Raw genomic sequence first — 15,200 nt, 5'->3', positions numbered from 1 at the left:
TAGGACAATGATTCTCCCAAAGCTCTGTCCTTACTTTAATGAAGAAGAGCTGCAAAAAAGGAGAAGCTGTCAAAGTGCTGCCTGCTTGCGATTTATTGTCTGTTTGGCCGTTTTAAAAGCTGTTTAGGACACTTGTCTTTAGCGAGCGCAGGTCCGTTCCCTCTCTCCTCTTTTCCAACCTTTGCTCTGCCATGTGGCCGAATAGGCTCCCTCCACACAGAGAAGCTCGTTTTTCAGAGGTGAGTGGCTTAATGATTGAAAAGAAATACATCTGAAACAAAGTGCTCAGTTTGTGCCCCTGAGAAGTGTGAACTACGTACGAAGAACGCTTGAGGACATGTTATTTTATCCTTGCTGGCTTCTTATTTGTTCAGAGCTTCTGTCAGTTGCTTTACCCTCTTGTGTTTTTATTAAGTACGAGTTTTAAAAAAACAAAACATTTTTTAAAGTAAAGAAATACAGAAATGTGTACATTTATTTACTCCTTATAGTTCTCATGGGAAATAATTAAAACACATTGCTGTTGAGATCTGAGGAAATTTGAATAATGTGCTTTTGAAAGAACATTTTCTAATCACACATTCAAAACTCAAATGATACTGAGCACAAATTTTGCTTCTTATTTTCCGAATAATTACAAATTTTTTCCAGTTTAGTGCAAATATGTAGAAGGATTTAATGTTTCAAGTGTTTCCTCTACTTGTAATTACACAGGTTTAGAATCTTCATTCATTTCAAGGGTTAACTAAAAGTCAACCTCTAATAGTTAACAAAATCGACAGTTTCTTTTTTAAACTGTGATGTTTATACTCTTTATTTAAATGACTCTTTTAAAAAAACAAAGGGAGAGGAAATACACCGCATTTTAAGCTTTTCCATACATCTCTGTGCAGAGATGATTTTATGAAAGAGGTCAGAGATAAAGTTACAATAAAATGAGTTTCAGCAGAATGTTTAACAACTGAAATTATCATTCATTTATGAATGAAGTGTATCTAACCTTTTCACAATAAAAGTTTGTCCTTTTCCAGGCTTCAATTTGGGGAAGAAGTGTCATCATGCAACCTGTAAATGTAGAATTTAAATTTGAGCGGTTGTCACATTTCAAGTTGATCCATAAATTGAGTTAATTATTAAAATTGCATTAAAAAAATCTGGGAGTGAAAAAAAAGACCCCTGAATGAATTTAGCTCCTTTTTTTTATTTGAATCTGGAGTGATTTCTGCTTGTATTGGTTCGCATTAAATTATAAATTGCCCACAATGTGTTTTATGTTTTTACTCTTAACAATACTGAATAATATAATATATTAAAACTAGTAGTTTTGCATAAATGATGTGAACGTGTGTGTGTTTACCCCTATGTTCGTTTATCTTTTCCTGTTTTACAAACACTGTTTATTAAATATATTATGAAAAAATAAATAATTCAGTAGTTTCCTCTTTTCTTCATTATAACGGTAAAAAAATTAAAGTTAATTTATATTATATAAATTTCAAAGTAACTGAAATACTTTAGTGTGATTTGAGCGTTAAGAAGGCAATCTTTAAATCCGACATAAACGAATGAATCTTAATGAAAAAGCGTACGTTATGTCTCCTCTCCGCCTTTGCTGTTCTGGACATCACCGGATTTAATCCTGTGACTTTTAGTTCCCAAAGTGACTAAAATGAATTCAGATCTTTTGAAGCATCTTAAGTCGTCTCTGTTTTGACAAATGTTTAAATTGGTTTTAAAAAATGAAAAAATAACACATCGAGAGAGATCGCACAAAATACAACGTTTTTATGGCGATTTGACACGTTACAAGGAGTGTGCGGGTGGCTGCATCACTCGGGCCGCCATCTTGTCTCCTCCTGTCCTCCATTTTGTAATTTTTCTCCCTCAGTTCTGGCCTACCTGCTTTTATTAAAGTTTTCCTGAGTGCTCTGAGCCTGCTTTGCGTGAGGTGAAAAAAGAAAAATCAGCTGTACTCACATGATTTTCAGTTATACATTACATTTTGGGATGACCTGTCAGGTTGTTGTTGTTGTTTTTTCTGTTTGCTGACCTGATGCTGAATTACTGCTTTTCACCTTAAAGGACCTTTTCTGAAGACTGAAATCTGCCAGCTGATGCAACAAGTTACCTGCACAGGCACAGCTCCTCACAACGAGGACTGAGTCCTGTTGACAAGGTGTTAATCTCTCAGAACAATTTGTACATATAATGAGCAGCACTCAAGTTAAAGGTTGCATGTGATTTAGGTTTTACAGATGTGCAGCGTAAGTGACTGTGACCTATAGCCTTATAATGGCCACCGGGGGTCACATAGGTTAATAGAGACTGATGTTTGAGGCCCCAAAGTGACATCCCAAAGGGGATGGCCCCTTAATCCTTATTAGGCCTGTGTGTTAGTGATCCTTACCTTTCAAAGCAAACAGCACGCTCTCTTTGCTGTGGGGCCCTGACCTGCCCCTGGCGTTACACTTCTGACCCTAGGGTCGTGGCCTTTGTTCAGAACCCTCAAGAACCTGACCTTAGGGTCACGGGTGTAATAGAGAAGTTGTTGAGGCACGTGCTGCTGAGGGGCCCCTCGACGGACCACCTTGTAGAGGGAGCGGGCCCGCCGCGCCGGCCACCGAAGAAAGAGGGAAAGTTTGTGTAAGTTCGCCAGGGTGTGAATGTGTAGACAGCTATAACTCTCAGGTTCACAGTAAAACATAGATCTCCTGTGCGACTTTTTCACCCTTCAGAAGAACATCTTTGACGTGCAAAAAATACCCAAATGTTGGTCTTTTTCAGCGCAAAATCAGTGCAGTCACAGAAGTAGATCCCTCAGAGGGTCATATGTCTTTTTACTGGCAATCCCAGGTGGTTCTACTTAACCCCATTAATTCTTCGCTAACTAACAGCGAAACATAATACACTGAAGAAAAAACATTTTTGGTTAAAAAGTGGATAATAGATTTATTTATTTTAGTTATTGCTGTGCTTAATGATGAATTTCAGTTTGATAGCCGATCTGCTGTGATTTCTCTCAACTACTTGTTGGCTGTTTAATTGCAGTTCATGTTGCGATTTGTTTGTATTTATATGGTCCTGTAAAGCTGCCAGCAGTGATTATCAAAAATATTGTGGTTGAGTTAATTTCACTTTGTGCATGTGTGTGTTGCTTGCCCTGGGGCAGTGCAGCATCGAGCAGTGTCAGCGTGCTGTAAATTTTATACTGTGTGTGTGCTGATCGGCTGCTTTGTTGCAGTAAATTTGTGGGATGATTCATAAAGATGTGAAGGCATTCGGGGGCTGATAAGTCAGCGACTTAAGAGTTATAAGTCATTTTCACTGAGACTTGAGCTCTGTGTTGCAACCATGACACATGTATTGTCACTTTTTTATGGTTGGGTTATTTGATAATGTTTGTATTCGGTTTTCCTTTTGCATCTATTTGATTTTTTGTGAATATGTAAGACTGTGCGGTAAAGCTTCTGTTCTCTTGCATTTACATGCATATGAAATGTTAACAATGCTTTTACACCCTGGCGTTACGTGTGCTGTAAGGCAGAGTGCAGCTCAGTTTTAACGAAGAGATGAAGGGAGCTGATAAGGGGGGAAAAAAGCGGTTGTAGACTCGTGGAGATGTCATAAAGGAGGTTGTTAATATTGGAGTTTCATCAATGGCAGCATTACGCAGGCCACTCCTGCAGGGGCGAGGCTGTGCAGAGGGCTACAGTGTCAGAAGTTGGCAGCTGAGCCAAAACCAGAGCTGTATCCTCAAATGAACTCTCCGCGACGTACGGTGCAACAGGCTCTGCCAAGTTTTTTGAATTCCTGCCACATGTTAGATGGTAAACAACTGACTTGCAGTAACAGTATCTTAGATAGAAGATAAAGAGCAAAGGGACTCTTCTGATTCCAGATGAAACACGAATTTGTCTACAATAGTGCTTGATATATATTCAGCAGGCACTCGTAACAGCGTTTAATGATTTCAGCGAGAGCAATTGGTTCAAAGACGTGGCGAGATGTGACGTCACAGGGTTCAGTCTGATCACTGTTTGGTGCTCGACCGGGGTTTTGCTCATCAATGCCCACGAGGGAATTTATTGCTTTTTTGATAAAGTGCATTTAAATCACCAGTTGCCTCACGTTGAACCTCGGGAGTAATCTCACTCCTCATTTTTCACGAGTTTGCACATTGTGCGTCATTGAAATGCGGATGGTGCAGCAGTAGTACACACAACACAGGGAAGCCGAGTTTTTATTTGACTGTGTGGAAAGGTGAGGAGAGAGCTAGGCAAGGCAAGTGCACCCGTTCGCCTCCTTTCTCCCACTCTTTCTCTCTCCAAGCCCGTCCTGCGAGGTAGAAAAGGCGCACACACAGCAGCGTAACGCCTTTTCTTTCAGTCTCCAGGACTAAGAGTGCAGGGTCGGTACAAGTAAGCAAGCAGCCATATTAGTTTGCTCTTGTGTTGCTCATACTCGCTGTTTTTCATCTACTTGTCGCCTGTTTAAAATGAAAAAACAAACAAACAACCAAAACACCACACGTATTGAAAAACTCTGGAAATACTGATGTTTTCCCAGCTTTCATTTGTTTAAATTCATGTTAGTCCTCTTTAGACTCTGCGAGCATAAACACAGATTGACATGGAGTCTAGCTAGCTGTGTTTCATGATGTGAGATTCGTCGTTTTGTTGGACAGTCCCCCCCCCTCTCTCTCTTTTGTATGGCTGCTGCTATGAGGAGAGAAAAAGGGGAAAAAATTTGTCTGTGCTGAGTTCTGGGTTTCTTTTGGGAAAGCGAAGACTAGAGGGGAGGGGAATGGTGTCCAAAAAGGAGGAAGTTGTTTCTTTGCCACGGGGGAATCTGTTGCAAACAGTTACGGGGCATTACAACAATTTGGCTGCCCAGAAAAGTCTTTGAGGAGGGAAGTCGGGTGGAAACCGGACGGGTGTGAATAACCTTCAGCATGCTGATCCAGAGGTTGGTAGGTGTGCATGAGAAGAGGGGAGAGAGGAAGACAGCAGGGGTAGTATCTGGCACAAAAACGTTAAAAAAAAGATCCTTCTCATGCAGGCTTAAATTAACACTAGCTGTTCAGAACAGGGCTGTTTATTACTGTAGGCTAGAACAGTGCTACCGAAAGGACAAGAAAGGGTGGGAGACAGAATAGACTCGATGCGGAGGGGGAAGGAGGGTGTTGGACATGAGCAGAGTCATCAACAGAGTCCATTTTATCGTTCGGTTACTGCCCGACATTTCTCCTCTCCTTAGTCGCACGCAGAACCGGCTGCTGTTGCTGCAGTTCGCTGCAAGGCGAGGGTGGCCTAGTAATGGCACATGGCGGGCGCACTGCGGTAAATATTACAAGATTTTTACAGCGTGGTTCAATGCCGCAATCATGGTGGGGCAGTCGCATCCAGGTGCTTATCTGGCTTTGATTGCGTGCCAGAACAGTTGATGTAGCTTTCCTACGTATTAATGATTAAGCATTAAAAAAGCCCGAAAAAACAAGCAGTAATCAAAAGGATATTCATCACTGATCATACCCTACACTTTTGGCCTTCACTAGGGGAACGCCATTGCTTCAGTGCCAGCTGGGAGTTTAGTGATAAAGACGTGTGGGTCAAAGCCAAATGGCTGATATTAAACTGAAAGGCCCAGCAGCTCTGCAAAGAAAAGATACACTATTAATCTTTCCCTCCAGTCTCAAAGTTAGGTGTTGCAAGTTGTCCTAGTATCCTTTAATCATTTGTGAGTGTTTGCTGTGACTCTCGTCCTCAGCAGAAGTGCACCCCCCCCCCCCCCCCCCCCCCCCCCCCCCGTAGCCCAGCTCAGCGCCCTCCCCACCCTGCCTCGTGCATGCGCACGTCATACTGGGTCTGTGATGAAAACGCGTAGTGCGCACGCACTCCCACACGTCCCTGTTTCATCATCAGCTGAGCTCTTTCTCCTCCACTCACAGCTCTTCTCCCCTTCCTCTCTTACCCCCTCCCCTCTCTCTCTCTCTCTTTGCTCTTGCTTCTTTTTCTATCCATCGCTCTCCTCCTCCTCCTCTCTCCCTGGGTCCCGGCCACATGCGAAAGGGTAGACTAGGACGCTGCAGCTCTGAAAAAAAAGAGGGGAAAAACGCTCTGCTGCTATTTCTACAGGCAGGCCCTCCCCTTTAGCTAGTCTGTGCCAAAAGAGGGAGGGATTTTTTACTACTCCCAGTCCCAGGATTTTAACCCTCTGCCTGCTCTCACTTCTCCCTGCAAGATCTGTTCCTCAATATCATGCAACAAGTGGCTTTGCTTTACTCCTACTTCGACATTGCTGCGCCATTTGCAAGGGCATTTTTCAGATCCTTGTTTTCACGCGCTTTTAGTTTTATCACGTTTTTGCCTCGCCTGGGTTGTTGCTAGTAGAGATAAACTGGACCTGGGAGTTTTGCGCCGTGCCATAGCGTTGGTGCAAAGGTTTTTTTTTTTTTTTCCTTCAGCACGTTTCTTGATTGCTCAACATGTCAGATTTTTTTTTCCTGGATGAATCTGAGTATGAAGGCTGCAGTTTGTTTTGTGTGCTGTTCGATTTCATGTGTCTCGCGCATGGATCTTAAATTGAATTCCTTATTGTTTTCCTGTGCTCTTATCTGCTTTGCCCTCTACCTTCCTAACCCTTTCCATCTCCAAACCTGTCCCTCTTTTTTGGTTTTTTTCTGCCCCACCCTCTCTTCCTCACGTTCTCTCTCTCTCGCTCTCTCTCGATCTCGTGGGCAGTCTCCAGTGAAAGGAGAGCAGGAGGGCGGAGCAGCAGCGGGGCTTTTTCTGGGACAGGTGCCAATTCCAAACAAAAGGCACAAAAAACAAAAAAAAAAGAAAAAAGAGTGTGATAGATCCCAACGACAGAGGGAAAAGTGGTGTATTTAAAGAACTGATTTGTAGTAATTAGATGTGTGTGCATGTGTAACTATTCTTCTCTTGCAGGTTTTTTTTTATTGCATGAGTGAATAGCAGCAGAGATCTTGAATTCTCTCTTTCCCCCCTCTCTCGGCTCTCTTGCTCCCGTGAAGGCATTTGAGTTTCGAGCGGGGAAAAGAAGGAGGGGTGGGTGGAGTTGGGAAGGGGCACAGGGAGGTGGAGCCTTGTCTCCTCTCCTCCCTGCCGAGTTTTCTGCATTATTCATATGCCCGGGCCAGCGCTGCGATCTGACTGGCTGCCTGGCTTAGCATTCATCCGACATTCAGCAGCTCTGTTTGCTAACATTCCTCATTCAAAGCCTTGTTAACTGCCAGACGGGAGGAACACGCGACTCCATGGGAAACCCACATGGCCTCTCCATTGTGGCGGCCCTGACAGTCTCAGACAAGGAGCTGGCAGACAGGGGAGAGCGAGAGGAGCTGGTTTGTAAATATTAGAAAGCAGTTAGCTCAGGTTGGGGAGGTTACCCAACACTCAGAGATGGGTTTGGGGTGAAGTGGGCAGATTATCGTGGGCAAATCCCGGGCAGAGGCGCAGACAGACATTGTAGGAAAGGCGCTGAGGCAGACACGGAGGCTGGTACTTTCTGGGACTCTGAATGGGTCTGTCGTTGGCGTGCCCGCCTACTTCTTGCAGGGAGTGCAAAGCTGTGTGACTGAATCCAAGCTCCCTCTCTGCCCTTCTCTACAGAGAGGATATGTGGACATACTGTGTGCAGCCGCGGATGGGTCCAGCACAGCCGCTTCATCCAGGATAGCTCATTGCTGTGGTGTGGGACAGTTACTTCAAAGTCTCAGTGGGTAAGTCAGAGAGAGAGTGTGTGGGTGTGGAGGTAAGTGTGTGTGTGTATACTTAGGTGTGTGGTGCTTGCACACATGCAGTGGTTTTCTTTTTTGTCAAAAGATGAAGACATAACAAATGTGGAGAGCCGCATCGTGTGACCTGATCACCACGTTTGTGTGTATGAACATTGTGCCTGGGTGTTGTTTCCTCCAGGGCTACATGACTATCCAGTGAGAGCAGGCTTAACTAAATATAGTCAAACTGGTTAGAAACGTGGCATTGGCTTTGAAATTTCGACGAAACTGAGCAAATCTCTTCTCTAGTGCTTTCCTACCTGTACTTTAGCACTCCGGATCGGCCTTTCGTGTGTTTCAGAGAGAGAAATGCTTTTTTGGAGGGAGCAGAGAAGGAATAGTGCTGTAATGTTGGGCTGATGGCCAGGGAAGGCCTGCTACACAAGGCCGAGCCCCACCACAATGCTCTCTCTATCTCTACCTCTCCCCCTCTGTCTGTCTGTCTCTCTCTCTCTCTCCCCCTCTTCTCAGGTCTATCAGAAAATGATTAAACACCACTCGTATTGAGCTCTGCTATTAAAACCTCATCTTAATGAATATGTGCCTAGTTTATTCCCTGGAAGTAAAGGTTAAATATTTGAAAATGGGTCAGTGCTGACACGTGGCCCCACGTCGCTTTAATATGGCTCAAACAGGCCTTTTTGGACACATCGTTTATGATGCTTTATTAAAACGAAAACTTTTTCCTAAAAAGAACTCCATTAAGGTCTTAAGATTTAAAGCTTGCCCACGTTCGCTCGGTTACAGACTATGGTTTGATTAACCTGTAAACGCACACGGTTTGAGAGGTACATGTTGACTGTAGTAGAGTGCTCTGCTTTTTAAAGGAAATTAAAAAGGTTATATTATTATTACCTGATTACAACTGCTACTTCATCCATGACGATGAATATCGGCTCTAATTTTGTCTGTATTATATTAAAATTTCCACATAATTAAAACACTGAGTGCGCCACACCCCTCAGCAGTGCCATTCAACTTGGCATCTTTTAATTATCATCCATAAATCAGTTTTTGAAAAGCTCGCTAATTGAAAATCTTGCTTTTTAAAATTTTATTTTTTATTTTAAATCGATATCACTCCACGTTGAACACCTCAGCACATCAGAGTCGACCATGACCAAAAGGTAGGAGTGGAGGCAGCGTGAGTCATCACAGATAGCTCTAGTCATCCCACCTACATCCTACGTTTGACAGGCCTATTCAACCGCCACTCTCACACTACTGAGCCTGGCTTAAACTCCTCCATCACTGTCACACTGACAGGAAATCCTGACGTCGCTTTAGTGCATCCAATCCCTGTTCTTCAGACCCTCAGTCAGGTGAAATTAGGAGTTATATAGCAGCATTTAGACACATTTACTCTTTAGGTGTAGCAGTGAAAACTGCAGGAGTCAGAGACAGGATATGGCTGTCTTCTCATTTCTGCTCTGACTTTTTGTTTGTTTTTACCTTCCTACATTATCTGTTTAACTCTAATGAACACACATTTCCTAGAAACACAGTACAATCCAATATATTTGTGTGAGGAAGCACTGGAATCCGCTGTCCTGTCTAAATAGAGAGAAGCCCGCTTCAGAATGTTTTTAGCGCCTTGAAAACTATCGATCACCGTTTGGAAACATATCAAAATATTTTTCTAGCGATTTTCTTTCGCTTTTTGTATACGCAAAACTCCTCATTTATTAGGTCTTTTTATTTCATCGCACATCGTACGTTGTACAGTACATGTCCACAAGATATTGCCAAGTCTGTAAATAATATTTCATCTGGGGAAAATGAAGGAAGCAATCCTGGCCAGCTTTTGAAATTGATAAGCGTTACTTTTTTCCCTTGCAAATCTGGCAGTAAATTGTAGTTTTTTGAGCGATTTAATGCAGCGCACATTGTTTTCCTATGTTTGAAGAGCCATTAATTGTTCCTGCCGTGATTCCTATAAGCAAGTAAATATTTTTTGTTTAAATATTTACTGTAAATGTGAATATAACATCGAAAGCTTGTAATCGAAATGTTGTCATTACAAAACATTAGAAAAGTAAACGACATTCAGAAAGCGAATATAAAGACCATCACACAACATCTTGCGTGCGTGCGCGTACACACACACACACACACACACACACACACACACACACACACACACACACACACACACAGGCAAACAACCAGACACATTTGATGCTGTGTACCCCACAATGAACCCTGGCTCCTAAGATGAATGGGGTTCCCACGCCTCTCCCAAGGAGTGCAGGGCACAGCCTCCTCCTCTGAGCATTCACACACACACACACACACACACACACACACACACACACACACACACACACACACAATGCACTACAGTTGGCCACACAGTCTCCCTCAAACATACACACAGGTGCATTTCAGTAAAATACAAAGGCACACACATAGTAAAATAGCATAATGACCCATTTTTAAAAACTACAAGTATACATACTTTAATTACTTACTTTGTGGTGTAAAAATAAATAAATAATATGATGGAAGTGTCAGTTTTATAGATGGAGTCAGTTTGGTATGAAGACGACTTAATTTGTATAGCAGCAAAGCAGAAATGAGACGTGAGAACACACAGATTGTTTTTAGTTTCAGTTACACTTCTTTTTGTTTCAATCCCTGTTTGTGTGTATGTGTGTGTGAGAGTATGTTGTTCATGAACTGTTTTTATTTCAGGGAAGGTTTTAGATGAATTTGATTTTCATGGGAGATTCCAGCTTTTTATTTTCTGAAGGTGTAGCAAAACAGTCCTTGAGAAAGAGTGTGTGTGTGTGTGTGTGTGTGTGTGTGTGTGTGTGTGTGTGTGTGTGTGTGTGTGTGTGTTTACTATATTAGTACACAATTTAGTTTATTAAGTGAAAAATAATTATTTTGTTGTATTTGTTTTTTTTAATCGTTGGATAACTCTAGTGTAGTTTTTAAAAGACTTGAGAATTTTTTTTGGTGTTTTCGTTTTCTTATGAGAAATACATTTGTAATTCACTGATGTATATAAACATTTAAATATGTAATTGCTTTACATTTTTGTAAATGTACTTTACAGTTGGCGTTTATTATTTCTCTAATATGTTTTAAGGATACTGTGTGTGTGTGTGTGTGTGTGTGTGTGTGTGTGTGTGTGTGTGTGTGTGTGTGATAGAGAGAGAGAGAGAGAGAGTGAAACAGAGGATGGTGTCCATATTATTTATTTATTTCAAGCTTAAAATGTAGATTTAAAATTAATTGTTAACATAAAAAAATATTTTAGCTATAATATTTAATTTTCTGCTTTTTGTTTTTGTTTCTAATTGTTCAGTTACTGTCGTTTATATTTAAATATTAATATAAGCACTTTAAAAAATTCCACATTTTGTTTAATAAAAAGTAATATTGGACCAAAATAAAGACGTACGAATGCCTAAAAGAAATGCCGAAAACAAACCAAAAAAAAGGCTAAAGGCTAATTTGTCTTTCTCTGGACCTACAGTAATCTAAGTTCCTGTAGTAATTTCCTGGAGTTAGTACCTTTTTGAGAGATGAATCTAAGCTGCACTGGCAGTGAATGGTAATGCAGTTATCCCGTCTAAATTCAGCTACAGTATTCTGAGCTATGATCACTCTAACATATGCTACATCAGCCTTAATGATACACTTAAGTAACTGCTTGGCAGGTTTATGACCTGAGCGATACATGGACACCTTGCCGAGTGTGTGTGCACATGTGTGTGTTTTGTGAATAAATTTTAACAATGCTACACGCACAGACATGTGTAACTATAATTATCTGTTTTTCGCTTTCATTTGCAGAGTCATTACTTGGGAGTGACTTTATTTTTCCGTGCCAGACATTGATATCAAGGTTAGTCTAACATTTTTATTAATTTTTTTTAAAATTATATTCTTGTTATTGAATCCGTGTATGTTTTTGTAGCACTTTTGGTGTATATAGCAGCACCTATTTTGTGTGTGTACATGCCCGGACAGTCAAAAATCATTCGGGACTGCTTTCCATGATATAAGCACACAGCTCAGCGACCGCGGTTTGTTGTTAGTTTATCAAACACAACCGTCTCCAGCACACACCAGTGGCCGTAGCATCGTGTGATGCGTTTTGTCAAAACTCGTATCGGTGCGTTGTGTCTGTCGTGTCATCTGAAACGGTAAGTCTGTGCTGCAGCTCAAAGATAATCTCCTCAAAGGAAATTAGTCAGGAAAAATGGGACAGAAGAGCCGTCAGCCTAAAGGTCAAATGAAGATTAGAGAGAAACAGTACACGAGGGCACACCGGCTGGCACCCCGGAATTACACAAAGGCCTCATTGTCACAGGAGCCCTCGGGTCTGCGCACTCTCTCCCAGCATACTTAGGGAGACATGACACCTGTTGGTGGTTTTGATCAACTGCATGCAGAGCGACAGGACACCTCACACTTAAGATTTTTCTGATATTAAAAGACGACTTTGAGTCGCATACACGTCTAGAACATTTTCGGATCGGCGCTCTTCTGCACAAACACACTCACGGGTTTGGTTCAGGCTCGACTTTTTATCTCACCTCAGTTTCAGGCTTTCCGGCGGCACGGCTGACCGCGTGCCGTTAAATCAAAACGACAAATGAAAAAACAGCAAGCGGTGAAAAAAGCAATTACTCTTGATTTATATTTGCTGATTATTGTAACCCTCCAGACACACCGGCTCCACTCACTTCAAAGGGTGAATTGGTTAATCTCAAATAATTGTGAAGCTCAGTCCTGACAGTTTTACAGTTTATGGCACTGTGTATTCAAAATGTTGGATGAATGTATTTTTGGAAAGTTGTTTGCAAGTTCATGCCTAGATCGAGGATCTCACTTGCGCCTCTCTTTAGTCGTTTTAATTTTTTTTTTTTGACAAACTGTAAAACAGTTGTGTTATCAAAAATGTTTTAATCACATTTAACAGACAATTATATTTTAATTAAATGCATTAACTAAAGAAAAGTGTTAATGTAATGCTTTTGGGCAATGTTAAAAGCTTTTTGACCCAAAATTACAAAAGAAACGAAGATTTTTGACTGACCTTGTGTTTTTAGGGTTAACGTTTTTGTGCTTTGCTTTCTGTCTCCACCCACTTCCAGTAGAGATTAATAAAATTCTGCTTGTTTATAGTATTTAATAACTTTTAATAAAAGCAGTCCTATGTATTCCAAAAAAAAGTCGTCCTTTTCACTCTGGATAATTTAATAATTTTTTTTTTACGTAACATTTCTGAGTAAAATCAAAAGACATTTAACTGTGGTTAGAAATCTCAGTGACACATGCATAAAAACGTTGGTTCAGCAGAAGTAAACTGGAAAATACATTTGTCATAATTTACCTGGAATGACCCTTTAAGTAAAAGGGCCTCTCTTGTGTAAACCCGATACCCTGCATACACGCATTAGCAGTGCAAGTGAAACAGAGCTGCACACACAGTCAGGCCTGCTTATACCTCACAGGGTTGGACAGTAAGTAGCTCATATAGAGATTTGTGTGGCATTTATGGGATAAACGACCTGCAATAAAACAGCCACAAACTGGTGCGTGCACGTGAAGAGTTAAGGCAGTGACTCACTTTTATAAGTTTGACCCCCACCTCGCGCCCTCACGCCTCTCCCCTCCCCTCCGTCGCTCCCCAATTCGAGGGGGAAACCGCAGCAGAGCCGCAGCCTCTCCTGTCTCACTCAGGAAACTCCCTGAAACAACCACAACCTCGTCTGCTCGACCTTTCAGGCCAACACACACTCTGACATACAAATCTGCTCATTTGCAGCGAGGTTTCCTGCGACACACACACAGATGGGTTTACCATGAAGCACAACACACGACTTCAGAGTTTTGGAGTCACTTTTAATGGTGTGACTGTGTGTGTGTTCCTCTAATAAACTGCCAGGTAGCAATACAGAGAGATGCAACAGGATAGTCATGAATAATACAGCCACAGGATACTTGCACTCTCTACACATTCACATGCAGACATGCAAGCACCTGCAGTCGTGTGTTTGCACACTGGCACTGAAGGAGGCCCACGTATCCATCGTGGATGACATGTGTGAACCCGCTGATATAGGTGCTCTGTTGTTTTCTGATGCTCCTGTGTTAGACAAGAAGTGAAAGTCTGACCTTTGAACAGAGAAGCGCAGCTCACTCTCTCCTCTCGTTTGTCAGCATCGAGACGAGGAAACCTGAGAGGAGGCGAGTTGACAGACCGCACAGACCTGCTCAGGGAAGATGACCTGCCAAGCTCAAGTGACATGCAGAGGAAGTGTTTTGAGTGTATTTTGTTTTGTTTTTTAATTACCACACATTTCGCATATTAAGCCTCTCCTTTAAATGTATAAAAAAAAAAATAAGGAACCTCATGATCAGCTGGGGCCTTTCTGCATGGATGTCCTCCATGTGCCTGTGTGGGTTTTTCTGGGTACTTTCCTCCCACAGTGCATCTTAAGTTGGGTAAATAGTGATTATAAATGTGTCTGTGGATGTGATTGTGAGATGTTGTTGTGTGTCTGCGTGTGTTAAACCTCTGATAGATTGGCAGCTGGGTCAGGATTTAACAAGTTTAGAAAAAAAACAAACGGATTGAACAAAACAGAAATAAATATATGTTTCATTTCTTAAAATGTAAAACAAGCACTTTTTTGGACATGCAGTGTTTTATCTGTGAATTAAGTAAGTTTAAGTGCTGCTTCATGATGATGTTTTGCTAAGACTACAGAACTGGCTTTATTTAAAATTTTAAACATTTAATTACGTTACCGTTTTCACATGACATTGAATATAGCTGCCTACATTACACACAGTACAATACACTAACAGTACAAGCACACAGAAGTTCAGCTTTGACCTTTGGAACGATGACAAAATCAACTTTATGAAGATCCACCTGTTTTTTCTGCCTTTAATTGGATGCTATGGTTTTTATCGGCACATTTGTGATGCTGTTGTTTTATTACATTGAATTGTGGTTGAATTTTACACACTTAACTCCACCCATTACAGCTTATCTGTAGTTAGTTTTTTTTTTTTTTAAAGTATTGTCCTAATTTCACAAAGGTCAGTTGTCGTTGAGTTTCTGTTCCCACAGGTCGACTGGGTGCGACTGGAGAGCCGTGCGAGAGTTAAACTGTCCTTTGGGGTGAGGTAGTAGGTTGTATAGTTTTAGGGTCATTCCCAAGCTGTCAGATGACTATACAACTTACTGTCTTTCCTGAAGCGGCTGTAATAACATCATCTTCATCATCGTACCCACAAGAGGATAAGAAGCATGACTTTTGAATTTGGACTCGTTTGTTTGTTTAACCTAAAATAATATGCAGATTTTTGTGGGAAATTGTTCTCTTTTTATTGATGCCTGTTGTTGTTGTTGTTTTTTATTATTTTTTAAAAA

At 41.4% G+C, this 15,200-nt stretch overlaps 1 long non-coding RNA gene across 6 annotated transcripts in view; it reads left to right on the top strand.

Annotated features, from left to right (window-relative positions):
• The window catches only part of LOC113008850 (uncharacterized), a 33,476-nt gene extending 19,043 nt beyond the window's left edge, over nucleotides 1-14,433 (top strand). For 3 of the 6 annotated variants that reach the window (XR_013902561.1, XR_003270074.2, XR_013902563.1), the window contains 3 exons: nucleotides 7,632-7,741; nucleotides 11,603-11,654; nucleotides 13,979-14,433. This is a non-coding gene — a long non-coding RNA (uncharacterized LOC113008850). Of the gene's footprint in view, nucleotides 1-220; nucleotides 240-4,946; nucleotides 4,966-7,228; nucleotides 7,364-7,631; nucleotides 7,742-11,602; nucleotides 11,655-13,978 lie in introns of those variants that run through there. The other 3 variants (XR_013902565.1, XR_013902564.1, XR_013902562.1) reach the window with 3 other exon arrangements.
• Nucleotides 14,434-15,200: the final 767 nt, after the last annotated feature.

This window comes from Astatotilapia calliptera, chromosome 17 (genome assembly GCF_964374335.1).
Source record: "Astatotilapia calliptera chromosome 17, fAstCal68.1, whole genome shotgun sequence".
NCBI lineage: Eukaryota > Metazoa > Chordata > Actinopteri > Cichliformes > Cichlidae > Astatotilapia > Astatotilapia calliptera.
This window is presented reverse-complemented; position numbering and strand designations above follow the sequence as displayed.